The sequence below is a fragment of the Bombyx mandarina genome, chromosome 04, assembly GCF_030267445.1.
Source record: "Bombyx mandarina strain Sakado chromosome 04, ASM3026744v2".
Taxonomy (NCBI): domain Eukaryota; kingdom Metazoa; phylum Arthropoda; class Insecta; order Lepidoptera; family Bombycidae; genus Bombyx; species Bombyx mandarina.
Window position 1 is genome coordinate 6,768,377 of NC_143211.1, and position 14,936 is coordinate 6,783,312.

Below are 14,936 nucleotides of genomic sequence, written 5' to 3' on the forward strand. Positions count from 1 at the left end.
ATAAATATTATATTCACGCTTTAGTAGTAGACTGTATTACAGATAAATTACCCGCTTATTTTATAAATTCCTCAAATATGAATCATATACGTAATTTACCGCTTGCCGATTCAAATTGGAACGTTCCAGGTGTGATTGATATGGTGTTAGGTGCTCAGTTATTTCCATATATATACTTAGGTAATCGTATAGATACTGGCTCACTAGCGCCACCTGCCGTGGAAACAACCTTCGGTTATGTTCTTATGGGTGACGTACCTGAAGTGAGTTACACTGGCATTATGAAACCGCAACATGATAATTTTTCTGTTATAAATGATAATAATACCTCTTTGTGACTATCTAGTACAGTTTATATTGATAATCCACCCGCTTTCGAAAATACTGAAATTAATTCTACATTCACTTTAAATAAAACTTTCTCATCTATAACGCATAAAGACCTTGAGTCATTTTTACATAAATTTTGGGAATTAGAGGAGATTCCTCATGAGCGTCATCTTAGCCCTGAGGAAGCCGAGTGTGAAAACAAATATATTTCTACAATTACCCGCGATAATGATGGCCGATATACGGTTGAGTTACCATTTAGTAGAAATCCCGCCGACCTGGGCAAGTCTTATACTGTTGCTCACCGCCGTTTTCTTTCGCTCGAACGTAAGTTTGTTCAATTACCCTCACTCCGCGATGATTACGATATCGTTTTACAGGATTACATTAGTAAAGGTTATTTAACTGAAATTAACAACACCGCTAAGGAAACCGATAACGGTTATTATATACCGCACCATGCAGTTATCCGCCCAAGCAAGACTACCACTAAACTACGTGTAGTTCTTGATGCTAGTGCTAAAACATCTAGTGGACTGTCACTTAATGACGTCTTGCATACTGGTCCAAATTTACAGGCAGACTTATTTTTGCTTTTACTCCGCTTTCGTTTGTTCCCTGTGGCATTGTGCGCTGATGTGGAACAAATGTACTTACGCATTAGGGTGACCACAGACCACCATAAATATTTAAAAATATTGTACCGCTTTAAAAATGATAAACTTCGCATTTTCGCTTTTAACTGTCTGCCCTTTGGTTTAAAATCATCACCTTATTTAGCAATGCGTACTATACGTCAATTAGCATCAGAAGAATGTTATCGTTATCCAGAAGCCGCTAGTGTAGCTGAGTCTCAATTATATATGGATGATCTCGTCACATCCCTACACGAAGATATTTCAGCTATCAAACTATCGAAACAACTAATTTCACTCTTTAAATCAGGAGGTTTTAATTTAACAAAATGGGCAAGTAACTCCACTGCCTTTCTTAATAGCCTTCCAGAAACGCACCGCTCTTCTGTAAGCTTCTCTGATGATGCTAATAATACCATGAAAGTTTTAGGCCTTGCATGGCTTCCCGCTAATGACTCATTTTTTATGACGAGCTCAAACACTAACGAAAATTGCACTAAAAGAACAATATTATCTTTAGTCGCACGCTTGTTCGACGTGCTTGGTTTAGTTGCTCCAGTTATACTGTTCGCTAAATTGCTTATTAAGGAACTCTGGAATTCTAAAATAGACTGGGATGATACACCTCCAGATACAATTATTTACCGCTACTCTTCACTTGTGAAAGAGCTTCCATTGCTTTCAACTATAGCAATACCGCGCCATATTGGAGTTTCCAAAGACTGTGAAGTAAATATTGTTGCATTTTGTGATGCAAGCTTGAACGCTTACGGTTGCGTTGTTTATTTACACATTACAGATCCCACAGGAGATATTACTTTAAGATTATTGTGCTCAAAATCAAAGGTTTCTCCGGTTAAAATAACTACATTAGCTCGCCTTGAGCTTTGTGCCGCTCTTGTTTTGTCAAAATTAGTTAAACTTATTTATAACGCTTATAATTCTTTACATCCTATCACCGCTATATACGCTTTCTCAGATTCTACAATTGCTCTTTCTTGGATTAAATCTTCCCCGCATAGATGGTCAATATTTGTAGGAAACCGCATCGCTCAAATTCAGGAGAATTTATCACCTGACCGCTTTTTTCATATTAATGGTAAGGAAAATCCTAGCGATTGTGTGTCACGAGGTCTTTTACCGTCACAAATTATTAATAACTCGCTTTGGTGGCAGGGTCCTTCTTGGGCCTGCTATCCTATTTCACAATGGCCTATTGAACCTTTTGTACCTTGTAAATCTGGAAGTGACATACCTGAAATGAAAAAATCTGTAACACTTACCGCTTTAACTGTTGTCGAAGATTCCCCAATATATCAACTTGGGTTGAGAATTTCGTCATGGTCAAAACTTCTTCGCTGTGTTGTTTATGTACTTCGATTTATAAGAAAATTACCGCGAAACAAGTTTGTAACCGCATTCGATTTAAATACTGCTGAGAAAGCTATTATTCGAGCTCTTCAAGCTAAATATTTTGGCCATGATATTGCCAGCATTAGAAAATTAGATTTACCTTCGAAAAATATTCGTAAACTTAGTCCATTTATTGACGTAGATGGAATTTTGCGTATTCAGGGTAGACTTTCGAACTCTGATTTACCGTTTGAAACGCAACACCCCGCTTTATTGCCAAAACACGATCACATAATAAATATTATTGTTGATTATTTTCATAATACAAACTTGCACACTGGTCCGGACCTTTTGATGTCCATTATTCGTCAACGCTTTTGGATATTGTCCGCTAGAAACGTTATAAGAAAAAGAGTGCATATGTGTAAATCATGTTTTCGAGTATCACCTTCACACCCAACTCCCATGATGGCTGACCTTCCGTCAAGCCGTGTAATGGAGGCCAAAGCTTTCTGTCACACGGGAGTAGATTACGCGGGCCCATTTAAGATAACGCTTGTACGCAAACGTGGTCATCATTCACAAAAGGTTTACATTTGCCTGTTCGTATGCTTAACGACAAAGGCTATACATATTGAGTTAGCCTCGGATTTCAACGGACTCATTTCTTGCCGCTTTCAAACGTTTTATATCTCGTCGAGGTCCAGTTTCTTTCATGTATTCAGATAATGGCACTAATTTTGTTGGCGCAAAGGCTCAGTTAGATGAAATGTACAAACTTCTAGTTTCAAATAATTTTATATCCGCATGGAATGATGAATTAACTAAATACCGAATCATTTGGAAGATGATCCCGCCTCGGGCTCCACATTTTGGAGGTTTATGGGAATCAAACATTAAATCCGTTAAAACCCATTTAAATAGAGTAATAGGCGCACAAATTCTCACTTACGAAGAGATGTTAACTGTGTTGAATCAAATAGAATGTCTTATGAATTCCAGACCTTTATGTCTTTTATCCGCAGATCCCAACCCCGAAATTCTCACACCCGCACATTTTTTGTTGTCCACTCCTTTGCAGTATTTACCCGCGTCTGAATTGTCCGCAAATCAGATGAGTCTAACTAATCGCAAAGCGTTGTTAGATAGTTTGGTTAATTCCTATTGGAGGAAATGGAGATTAGAGTACCTGCATACGTTGCAAGTCAGACAGAAGTGGTGTACATCAGATAACCCCGTGAAGGTTGGGACAGTAGTTCTTATTCATCAAGATGACATTCCACCGCTCCGCTGGCCACTTGGCGTTATACAAGAGGTGTATCCAGGTGCCGATAACATTATACGCGTTGCTTTGGTAAAAACGAAATCTGGATTTCTTAAACGTCCAGTTGTAAAATTATATCCGCTACCGCTAGAATAAATTAGAGTACCGCATGTCATCAACCGCTTCAACTCTACTCGTAAACATTCATGATGGCTTATTATTAGTTAAAATTTGTTTCTTTTCAAATAACTTCCCGCTATTTAAGCTTTATGCTTCCTATCTTAGTATCTTTATATATTTGTTGAAAGTCCTGCGAACTTTCAAGGCGGGCAGGATGGTTACGCGCGGATTAGTAATGGGATGCTAATGAATTATTGGGATGGCGCCACCTTTGGAGTTTGTTAGTTACTAATTACCGCGACTATCCAAAGCGTGGTTCTACCCGATCGATCACGCTTTACCGCTAGCTGCCTAGATGGCGGCACTTGTATATTGTGTGGTGCTTGTGCTTATGAAAAGCTACGTGAGCTTCGTCACCCCCTCCCGCCGCCCGCGTGCATCCATCGCCGACGCCCGCACGACAGTCACTGGCAAGGTCTACAGGTGAGTGCAAGTTCTTTTAATTTATTGCCATTTTATTGCTGCTTCCGTGTAATCATTCGCCCGCCCGCTCGCTTATGTGTATTTAATTTATATCTTTAGTTTGATTACTAGCTTTTGTTTACCGCTATATAGTTTTACCGCTCCGCTAATTATAAGTGACAAACATTTGTCACATACCGCTTAGGACGGCTATTTACACGCCTTTCTACAACCCCGCTTTATATGCTCCCGCCGCAGGAGGGCTATTTACACGCCCCCTTGCTACCCCATCATTAGTAAATATGCATATTGATAAGTGATTTATCATTTGAATGAAGTGACTAAAATTATATCAGCACATCATTGAATACCACGTTAAAACAGATTGGATTCTTTGTAGAAAACATCGCACAAATTCACATAACAGCAACCAAAAAATTACAATGTTTACTGGTACCATAATTCTGCCGCGTATCAAACAAAGGTTCTGATTTAAGTATAGTTGTTTCTACGCATCCGACACGTCGATCGAGTTCCATCTCGACTTCCATTAACCAATTAACATCATGCACGCCTGTCAATCTTCTTCTATCAGCCCATGGACGTCCACTGCTGGACATAGGCCTCCCCCAAGCCTCGCCACAAAGACCGGTCCTGCGCTGCCTGCATCCAGCGGATCCCCGCGAACCTCAATAGGTCGTCGGCCTACCCACGCTACGTCTTTAAGTACGCGGTCGCCACTCAAGAACCTTCTGGTCCCAACGGCCATCCGTTCCGCGAGCAATGTGTCCTGCCCACTGCCACTTCAGTGTCGCAATCCTTTGGGCTATGTCGGTTACCATGGTTTTCCTGCGAATCTCCTCATTTTTGATTTGATCTCGCAGGGAAACTCCGAGCATAGCCCTCTCCATTGCTCTTTGGGTGACCTTGAGCCTTCTCATAGTAAATTATCAATGTAATGTCAATCTTAGTATATTATATTTACTATTCCTATAAATTTCACATTAAATAAGTGAAACCATTTTTTATTGATCCGTCTTAAACTACTTCTTTTTTTTTATTGCCTTTGTAGGCAGACGAGCATACGGCCCACCTGATGGTAAGTGGTCACCGTCGCTCATGGACGTCAGCAATGCCAGGGGCAGAGCCAAGCCACTGGCAACTATTACTTTTTTTACTTACATTACTACTACTACTACTACTATTACTCACTGGTGGTAGGACCTCTTGTTAGTCCACACGGGTAGGTACCACCGCCCTGCCTATTTCTGCTGTAAAGCAGCAATTCGTTTCAGTTTGAAGGGTGGGGCAGCCGTTATAACTATACTGAGACCTTAGAACTTATATCTCATGGTTGGTGGCGCATTTACGTTGTAGATGTCTATGGGCTCCAGTAACCACTTAATATCAGGTGGGTTGTGAACTCGTCCAACCATCTAAGCAATAAAAAAAATTACTTACATTATCATGGATAAACGGCAATCTAAGCAAAAATATAACTAGAGAATTGTGTTATAAACTAATAAATGTAACAAAAAACATTCACGGTTTCCAGCTGAATGTTTTTTTTTTTTAAAACGAGCTGGATATTACGATTGCCCGCCGACGCCAGTAAATAAAAATAAAATTAATATTACGGTTACTGCACCTACGTATTGCTTAATTACAACATTATAAGCTTTGTAATTAACTTGAATTGTTTTTATACACTATACGAATAGTTCTTACGATTAAATATCACCATTCAATGTAGGTACTTGCCGTGCCGTCTGTGCGTTCCGGTCTGAAGGGCGGAATACACGTTGCTTCATTTCAAACGAGAGCTTGACCACGTGTCTCGGTTTGGGCAACGGTATTCGATTTGTGCTAACTATTACTTGTAGGAAAGACATTGCTCGCACGAGTGGGTCACCGTGATCTTGATTATTTTTGTTACGAAGCAGTTACCTGTGGTACATGGAGTGCATGTTCCGATTTCTAGGATCGTTAGATAGACGAATTTTAATACAATGTGTCTGTGACTTTGACTCCATCTAACTATATAATAAGTCGTCGTGGCCTAAACGATAAGACGTCCAGTGCATTCGTATCTAGCGATGCAACGGTGTTCGAATCCCGCAGGTGGGTACCGATTTTTCTAATGAAATACGTACTTAACAAATGTTCACGATTGATTTCCACGGTGAAGGAATAGCATCTTGTAATAAAAATCAAACCCGCAAAACTATAATTTGCGTAATTACTGGTGGTAGGACCTCTTGTGAGTCCGCACGGGTAGGTACCACCACCCTGCCTATTTCTGCCGTGAAGCAGTAATGCATTTCGGTTTGAAGGGTGGGGCAGCGGCTGTAACTATACTTGAGACCTTAGAACTTATATCTCAAGGTGGGTGAAGCATTTACGTTGTAGATGTATATGGGCTCCAGTGACCACTTAACACCAGGTTTGGCTGTGAGCTCGTCCACTCATCTAAGCAATAAAAAATAATTCATAAAAAAAAACATGCCAATAGATACACGACACAAATTTCTGCAGAGTCTGAAAACATTTTTTATCTGGAATGTAATATAGACTAGTGAATTACATTTTTTCTGTACTCTGCTGCCAGGTCTGCGCTATTAATAGCTGATAGGACGGCGTTTGAAGAATTTTAAAACGTGCAACTGCAGCGACTTGATTTTCATCCTAGTCACGTGTTTCGTCGATGTGGGCATTAGGTGGTGGAATCAGCGTCTTCTAACCGATGTAATCTACTGTTTCTGTTGGAGCTACGTAATTTAATATAGTTAAAATGAACGAATGCAGGAAGGGTCTATGCTCTTGGATCTCTTGGCTCTATGGATACTTAAGGTGCATTTTGTACTTTAAACTCTAGTTTCCCGGTCAGGTTTATAATTTTTTTTAAACGTAATAAATATTTGCTTACTTAATCTGGTTTCATGGATGATTACTTCAAGCAATTAATTATATAATTTTGTAAAATAAAACACATAAATGTGATTTTAAAAGATTGAATTTGATCTTTTGTTTAAGTTTGGATTGCGCATTTATTTTGTGTTATCCACCCGGACTGTGAGGGTGTCCACCAATTTAAAGGATTCAAAATCCTTAATTTGGGTGATTACTTGTAGTAAGTTGCTTAAAGAACCGTACCGTAAAGAACCGAACCTGTCCATATCAGCGACTAACCGATTTATGGCTGTTCATATCTTGGCCAAAAATAATGGGGGCGGGCCCATAAGAAATGTATTCTACTATTACTACTGCTATTAGGCACGATGAGTAAGTAACACTTAACTCATATACAAACAATATACATAGAATAACAAACTTAAGCGATAAGAACATTTTCAACCGTACCTTAGAGTACGAATAAGCTTCGGATGACTTAGCCTACTTTTTTACAAAGCTTTTTTATAACCTTTTATTAGGTAAATATACTGATTTTGATATTACATTGAAAGTTAGCAAGTATTCATGACGTTACGGTATTGTATAATTCATCACGTTAGATTAAATTAAACCCGTAAATTATTTTATGGAATCTGGTTACCAAGTGTAATTAATTCAGCTAACACAACCAGCTTCTTGGTATTAAGAAACACAATCCAATTCTCAATACCAGGAACCCCTCTGTTCCGAATACTCAAACAGTTCGAGCGACCTCAAAATCTGTTTGTTGCGATTCAAGAAAAATGAGCCTTTGCGCTTTTCGTTCAAGTTTTATGCAAGCTGCCGCTACATTAACTTGGTACATACGGCATAACTCCGGACTGTCTGGTGGCCATGATCTATTGTACAGACTGTTAAGTGGCATGCAAAATGTATTTATACTTTGTACTTTCTTACGTCGTTATGGCACGGTTCCAAGCAAAACAATCTTCCGCTGGTCGACGATAGCGGAGTAGGAAGAAAAATTTAATTATGTGACTACGAAATGCTTGAAAAATTCATTCCCGCTTAAGCATTTAGATATCAATCTTTTTTCTTCTTTTTTTGTTGTTGTACTGGTGGTTTTTGGTTCATCCAATACGTAGTACTTACCGGCACAGTCTACTAATGTTAGCCTGTTAATACATCAACCGTGAATGGCAACGCAAATCTTGTGACGTGCGGTTGAAACCTCAATTCTGTGATGCAGTAACGGCTGTGCTATTGAAAACGGTATTCATTTGGAGTAGTCTGGATGGTGGAACCTGTACGGTACTACCGATGGCCAGTAAGTGTTTAATGAATTATACTGGTCATTATCAGCACGATCTTCAAAGTGGAAACAATTTGTGAACCCATATCTACGTAATATCTTGTGCTGTCAATACTGTATTTTAAGATTCTTCACAAAACTGTACATTCCTGTCCAGCTTTGTACAAAATGTATATTATGTAGATAATTCCCAACAAAATTTGTCTCCGTTACACTATACTGAGGAACTCTCGACAATAAGTCTATAAGTACATTACATAGGTTCGCCCCCTCCTCCTAACACCTCCGTACTTAGCGCACAGACCTGTTCTTATTCTAGCACAATTAGATCATTTATCATTATCCAACGAGAGAATGATCTCCAATAACAGTTCGCTTCTTGACAGCATCAAAAGAGGTCGAAGATTCATATAAAATAAATTGCTTCACAGTTGATACTGGAGCGGGTCAATGAGCCGTGACGTTGACGAGGGTGGCCGCACTTTAGGTCCAATATGCAAGGATACCGTCTTGAACCGTGTTTGACACGATCCGATTCAGGTAATCGTTTCCAGTTTGCGGGAATGTGCTTGAGGAAAAACTATCTAATGTGGATTGAGTGTCTGCGTATGGTTTCACAACATATAATAGCCACGGTTAATTCAACGAATGAAAACAGTAAAAAATACATTATGAGCAGACGCAAAAGCGTCTTTTTTTTCCCTACCTATGCTGATAGACTAGAGAGGCTATTTCAGCTTCTCCTTGACGTGTAAGTGAGCTCACGGGGCTCAAACCGGGAGTGTTGCTAACACTGTCCCTAGCAAGAGCAGTGCTTCGCAGAATCTACCACCGGATCGGAAACGCGACACACTGAGAAGGTCCAGCGAGAAACTCAGTGGGCTGTGTCTTTGGGTTAATTCACGGGTTCAACGAGGACGGTGACCGGTGTTTGTGGTCGCATAGGCATCGAGCTCCAGTCAAACATTTAAGTTTAATCTGAAACGCTCAAAACGATCGCTAATTCCTCTAAGATTCGCTGTAAATTTGAAATGGTTGTAAAAACTTGTTTGTTGCGAAACTTAGTTTCTGCTATAAATGCGGCCGGTTAAAAGTTAATTGTTGTTTAAACTGCCGGACTGTTAAGCTTAAAGAAGGCAGCTTTGTAGGTCGATAACGATCGTTTTAATAGAACTGTGACAAGATCACGTTACGTTTCAACAGCCGAAGAGGTTTTCTAAATTATATATATATCTATCTTTAGGTATAAATATGTTTCCTCCTTTTGTTGCTAAATAATTCATTCGATTGTGATAAGATTTGGTAGATCGTTGTTGAACTGACTTTTTACTGGCGGTAGGACCTCTTGTGAGTTTGCGCGGGTAGGTACCACCACCTTGCCTATTTCTGCGGTGTAGCAGTAATACGTTTCGGTTGGAAGGGTGGGGCAGCCGTTGTAACTATACTTGAGACCCTTAGAACTTATATCTCAAGGTGGGTGGCGCATTTACGTTGTGGATGTCTATGGGCTCCGGTAACCACTTAATACCAGGTGGGCTGTGAGCTCATACACCCATCTAAACAATAAAAAAAAGCTATGTAGGAATGCCTTAAAAAACCCATAGGTTCAAGCACCGAAGTACTGTCTAGCAAGGATTGGAATATTAGGTAAAGTGGCAACGGTAGACTTATTTAACGGATTCTACTTTAAATATATATCACCCGACTGTCGATTTGCACTAGTTTCTAGCGTGAATATCGAAGATTCCGACACTGAAAGGCCACGAATACAAGACAAGGCCAGAATATAAGCCGCCATGGATTAGATGCTCTGTGTACAGTATTCGAAAACCACGATTGCCGTCACCGTGACTAATCATACTGATATGCCATAGAGCCTGTTGCTGCTTGTATTTTTTTGTCTTAAGGACATTCTATGCGTAGTATACGTTAAAGAACAGATCATACTTCATACGGCAATGAACAAAATGCCGTTTTTAAGAGTTCAGATATTTTAATAAATCACAAATGTGGAAATATTAATATGAATAATACTGATAAAAGTGAGTTGCAGCCTTATTTTTATAGCTGGACGGGCACCAGTCGACCCATATCAATGTCAATGCGCATTATCTGAATTTCATATTGACTGCACCGTGAGCTCTACGAACTCGGAAAATAACTGACGAAGTTGTGTTCGAACAGATTATAGTTTTATTTAATTTGGTTGTGATGATCTTTGTGATAGACTATGTTTTTTTTTACAATTAGTGGGTGGACTAAGTTGCGATACACCTGGAATTAAGTGTTTACTGGATCCAATAGATAGCGTAAATGCCTCTGTGCCTCTACCTTGGCTGATGTGAACATAGAATAGCACCATAATTTCCCATGGGTGTCGTGAAAGGTGACTAAAGAAGTCACAGGCAAATGAACAGTCGGGATCTTTGAGTATTAAACCAGCGTACGGCTATTGCCCTTGAAAACTTACGGGTACTGGTAGTTACTGGTTACTAGTAGGAGGTATTAAAAAGACCACCCGGGTGGTACCGCAAACCTGCCATTACCGCGAAGCCGTCTTGCGTTTCGATGTCTATGAGCTTTAGTAATCATTTGACGTCAGGTAAGTGAACTTGTTTGAAAAATACGTAATGTATGTGTCCGTGGATTCATAAAATAGACTACAAGCTCATCTGTTTATATAACCTAACGAAAACTCTCCACTACGTATAAAACGAGCATATTTTTTTCGATCGATTCATATACTTCGTTTAATCTAAAGCCAAAGCGAACCACGAAACACGTAAGAGCCAACTAATATTGCATGCAAGTTATCCTGACAGGAAAACATTTAACAACCAAAGCACATGTTATGAAACCGGGTTACTTTGTGCAAAGCAAAACTTTTGTCTATCCGGGACAGAGTGAAATTTTCATTAAAGTTCTTTACAGCGCCCTTCGTAAAGAGCAATTTTCCCTTTGGAGAAATCTCTATGCAGCCGCATTAACGCTTTTATTCGTTCTTTTTTATTTATTTGAGAAAACTAATTATTTCGCTTCCTTCACTCGAGGTATTACGCTATTCTCTTTTAATTTTATTTACGGAACCGAAGCTCAGCCCTCGACGTTTTCAATGATTCGGCTTGAAAAATTATTTATCAGAATTTGAATGCTATTTTAATTTAATTTTAATAGCTTCGTTTTGAAGTAGCTTGATAGCTTTTCGATTTGAGAAGGCCCCTTAGTATAATCTAATCAGTGAAATTATAAGGAAACTATGCCATTAAAATTGTAATACATAGTTGAAATATTAGGTTTTTTCATTACGATTACAAAGTAGACCATATAATGTTTGATATTCATTACATCTTTTTTTTTTTTTTTTTTATGATTGAAGGATTACTGGTGGCCCGGAGGCCTTTCCAGTTTCACCAGGACAGGTGGGCGAGCAAAGGCTCAGCCAGGAGGGGTGGGATTTGCTAACAGCTGCCCGACCGCCTCCGAAGGAGACCTAACAACTCAATAGTAGCTGCTTCGCGAATGAATCTACTACCGGATCGGAATCGCGACCCGCTGAGAAGATCCGGCGAGAAACTCAGCGAGCTGATTCATGGGTTAGGTTGCACGGCGAACTCTTTGTCGAGTTCGACGAGTACGGTTACCGAGGTCCCTAAGCCTGCTCCTAGAGCTGAAGGCGTCTAGTGCAAAGGTTATTGGATCTGATGGATCCGTAAGGACGTGTCTAGGGCGTCGACGGTGACTGGCTCCTGCATGATCAGGATTCGGGGAGTAGTCAGCGGCGGCTACGATAAGGCGATTATCATGACGCATAGCCTTATCGAAGTACCGTTCCGACGCTGACTTCATGTATTTCTGTATAGATTCGAGGCTCAGGTCGTCGTGTAGGTCAACGTTCCTCACGAACCACGGAGCTCCGACGGCTAACCTGCAAAAGCGAGATTGTAGAGATTGAAGGGTGTCTATGTGTGTGCGGGCCGCGTGAGCGAACACCACACTCGCGTAAGTCATGACGGGCCTTATGCAAGTTTTGTAAAGTGTCACCTTGTTCCGAAGGGACATTTTACTCCGCTTACAGATCATGGGGTAGAGTCTACCGAGAATAAACGCGGCACGGTCACGGACTGATTTTATATGCGGGCGGAATGTCATCGATGCATCCAGGGTAACGCCCAGGTACTTGACCTTCCTGGCCCAGGGTATGGATTGACTAAAGAGAGTAATCGGGGGTGTGAGATTCCTCCTCCTAATACGGGAGGAAATCCGTGTGGAGCTTCCCCTCTGAAATAGCACCGCAGTACTTTTCGCTGGGTTGATGTCTATGCGCCATTTTCGGAATCACTGTCCTAGGGCTAGGGCTGCGCTCTGAAGCTTCTTCGCGATTAGGGACTTGTTTCTACTGGAATAGTAAACAGTCGTATCGTCGGCGAATAAAGCTAAATGGGTCGGCGGCGACCGGGGAATATCGTTAACGAATAAGCTAAATAGGAGGGGTGAAAGGACAGAGCCTTGCGGGACTCCAGCTGTGAGAGGTCGTGGGGAGGAGCGGGTTCCCTCGACTCGATATCGAAAAGAGCGGTTCGACAAGAAGTCCCGTATGATGAGCACGAGACTATCCGGCACACCCATGTTGAATAGTTTGAAAATCAAACCGTTGTGCCAGACTTTGTCGAACGCTTTTGCGACGTCGAAGAAGAGAGCTCCCGTGTATAACGGTTTTGGTCGATTAAGCCCCACAAGAATGTGCTCCGTGAGGCGGTGCACCTGTTGAACGCATGAGTGATTTGTACGGAATCCGAATTGTTCATCGATGAGAATGCCCTTGGATGAGACGAAGTCTCTGAGGCGTTTGTAGAGCAGACGCTCATACAGTTTGCCTAGAGACATGAGGAGGCTAATCGGGCGGTAGCTCGTCGGATGATTTTTTGGTTTACCGGGTTTATGTATGCCGATAACGTCCGCTTCTTTCCACACCGCGGAAAAGATACAGTTCGCCATAGCGGCATTGAAAATAGATGTCAACATCACGATGAGTTGGACGGGTAGAAGTTTAATAACGCGGTTGGATATACCGTCGGAACCGGGAGCCTTGCGAGGACGTAGGTCTTTGATCAAGTCTTTAACTTCCATCGGGGTGACGGGTGGTAACGCATCCGAGGGTGGCAAGGAGGCTCTGCGTTCTACCTCACTGTCTACTAATTCTACATGAACAGGGTCCACGGATTGAGTGCTGGGCGTGCACTGGGTTTGCAATGTATCGGCCAGCAGCTCTGCTTTTTCGTCATCATCAAAGGCCGCGAGTCGGCCTGAGGGGCCTACAAGGGGGGGCATAGTTACTACCGTATCCGATTTGAGAGTACGAGCTAAGCGGTAGTAAGACCTTTGGGAGGGCGCGAGTCCTTCTAAGAAATCAGACCATCTGGCATCTCGGACTTCGGCGATGCGAGACTTTACGTCGCGTTGTAGGGCACGCATTCGAATACGATTTTCCGCGGTAGGATACCTGTCGTAGGCGCGTATCGAGGCGTTCTTAGCTCTAAGGAGTTCCCTAATATCATCGGACAATTTGAAGCGGTGAAGGAAATCCTCCGCTACAACTTGTTTCGATGATCTATCTAATGTTGAAGTGATGTGTGACGTTAAGATGTCTATGGCTTCAGCGGTATCCTGAGGAGACGGGGTAGAGTCCGGGTTAAACGGGAGCGATGGTGGATCAGATTCAGCCAGGCTGATGCCCAGCGTGTGCCAATCCACCACAGTCCTCGTGACGGGAACGGAGTCGGGAGCGCGACCGAGCTTCATAACGACGGGACGGTGGTCTGAATCTAACTCTGAAACTACTTCGATCGAGTGTAAGCTCAGAGTTACGTTTTTTAATAACGCTATGTCGAGTATATCCGGGCGATGCGCGATATTTAGCGGGTAGTGAGTCGGTGTTAGCGGAGCGACGATATCGAAGGCGAGATCATCGACTAACGCGTCAAGCCGCCTGCCATTCGGGGTTGTGGTGTGTGAGTTCCACCTGATGTGTTTACAATTTAGGTCGCCCGCCAGAATGACAGAGCTCCCCATGCCGAGCAGCGCCTCGATATCACTGCTTAGAACGATCTTATCCGGTGGAAGATAAACGGACGCGATAACGATCGGCGCGTGTCCCGTCAGTGAGATTCGGCACACTGATGCTTCGATATTAGCGAGCGCGGGAGGATCGAGCGGGACGCAATGCAGGGCTCTTCTATAGTAAATGACGGTACCACCACCACGAGCAGAGAGCCTGTCGTTCCTGACCATGTTATAGTTCGCGATTTTAGGGTCACGGCGCGCGGGCTTAAGTAGGGTCTCCTGCACTAAAAAGATATCAATTTGATGGTCACGCAAAAAGTCAGAAACCTGATCACGTTGATTTGCGAGACCGTAAGCGTTAAAAAATCCTATCGTTACGGATAGGGGCTTTATTCTACTTATATACGCCATTGATTACCGGCGGAGTGAGGGGAGGACGTACGTATTTAATGACGCGTATACGTCGGCGTATTCTTGCACAACGGCGATAAAGTGTTGTGCAGTGGAG